Source organism: Helianthus annuus, chromosome 12 (genome assembly GCF_002127325.2).
Source record: "Helianthus annuus cultivar XRQ/B chromosome 12, HanXRQr2.0-SUNRISE, whole genome shotgun sequence".
Taxonomy (NCBI): Eukaryota; Viridiplantae; Streptophyta; class Magnoliopsida; order Asterales; family Asteraceae; genus Helianthus; species Helianthus annuus.
Window position 1 is genome coordinate 102,681,860 of NC_035444.2, and position 1,896 is coordinate 102,683,755.

Sequence of the window (1,896 nt, forward strand, 5' to 3'; positions counted from 1 at the left end):
AAACTACTGGGTTGAGGGTAACGTCACCTTCAAAAGAGGGGCCTACAACAATAACTAAGATAATCTCTTAAAAAGTGCAAAAGTGCGGAAATAATCAGAGGTTACACTACATACGAGTCGGATCCAAGTGATTCATCTTGTCTATCTGTTTTTACTTTTATTTTTATTTTCAGCATTTTAGTTAGTTTTATTTTTCTAGTTTAAAAACCTTTTTTCTAACTTTTGATTTGATTAGACGTTGAGGATAAACCGGTACTAAAAGCTCTTGTGTCCTTGGACGACCTCGGTATCTTAGCAACACTATACTACGTCCACGATTGGTGCACTTGCCCATATGTGTGTTTAGTGTTAGTAAATATCGTGTTTTATAAATTTAAAACTTGGCTAAAAAGTGTAAAAGGGCTTAAAATATACACATAAAACCTATAACACACGACACGCATCAAGTTTTTGTCGCCGTTGCCAGGGACACAAGGATTTTAAGAAAGTTAGGAATCAACGGCCTAATCATTTTTTTTAATTTTCTTTTTTTTTTAGGATTTTCTTAATTTTTCAGCTTCTGCAGAGCTCAGCACGGGCCGTGCCCAGCATTGTCACTGGCAGTTTTTATTTTCCGAGTTACAGAGAGCTGAGCACGGGGCCGTGTCGGTGCAACACGGGGCCGTGTCCAACTCCCCAGTAACAGGGATCCGGAAAACAATTACTGTATCTCCGACCACGGGCCGTGTTCATCTGAGCATGGGGCCGTGGTGAACCTTCTGACCAACGTTCTTTTCTGTTTTTATTGCAGGACTTGGAACCCAGGCACCACATCTGAACTTTCTACGTAGTGTATGAGCTCCAGTTCTAGTAGAGACATAAAAGAACCTCTAGAAGAATCCGAACGCTTTCTCAGAAAAAGACTTAATGCTAAAAACCAAGAGAAAGTTTCGGGGGACCCACTTCCAACGGCGGACCAACGTACTCTCATGGATTACCTACGCCCCACCGTAGGTAATCTAGGCGGCGCTATCAATGCACCGAATGTCGAAGCCAATAACTTCGAACTTCGGCCACATTTGATACAAATGCTTCAAAACTCCGCGACCTTCCATGGGCTTGCGGACGAAGATCCCCATCTACATATTACTAATTTCTTAGAAATATGTGATACCTTTCGGATCAATGGAGCATCAAACGACGCCATCCGCATTCGAATGTTTCCATTTTCACTAAAAGACCGAGCTAAGGCTTCGCTTAATGCCCTCCCAGTTGGCTCGGTAAACACCTGGGATGAACTAGCCCAAAAGTTTCTATATAAGTATTTCCCTCCTACTAAAACGGCTAAACTAACGACTGAAATTAATACATATTCACAAGAGGATGGGGAATCCTTATATGAAATTTGGGAAAGGTTCAAGGAGCTACTAAGAAAGTGTCCGCATCACGGTCTTGCAGTGTGGCAACAAGTATCCACTTTCTACAATGGATTGTTGCCACACACAAGACAAACACTTGACTCTAGCTCCGGGGGACTTTTAGGTAATCGCTGCCCAAATGAAATATACAATCAAATTGAGGAAATCGCTCAAACCAATTTTCAGTGGCACACTTGTTAGTGCATTTATGTCTATCGCCTCCGTCAATACCGTTCGTAGCAGAAACAGAAGAAGTTTAGTGTTTATATTGTTATATCTTGTAGAAAGGCAAGGTGGCATTTATGTAATTAATGAGAAATCTCATTAAGTCCCTTGGCCTATAAATAGGAAGCTTAGATGTTAAGTTAAGGACTTTTAGCCATTTGAGAACTTGGAGCTTGGTGCTTAGAGAGAGAAAGTCTAGAGAGAGTTCTTAAACGTGATTCTCGGTGCTTGTAATCGTCATACTGATCAATAAGAATCACGTTAAATTGTACGA

The 1,896-nt window shown here is 41.0% G+C and overlaps 1 non-coding gene across 1 annotated transcript; it reads right to left on the bottom strand.

Moving 5' to 3' along the window:
• Window positions 1-1,325: 1,325 nt before the first annotated feature.
• On the bottom strand, window positions 1,326-1,432 carry LOC118485354. Its single transcript, XR_004875654.1, has one exon. It is a non-coding gene; the product is annotated as a small nucleolar RNA R71 (small nucleolar RNA).
• Window positions 1,433-1,896: the final 464 nt, after the last annotated feature.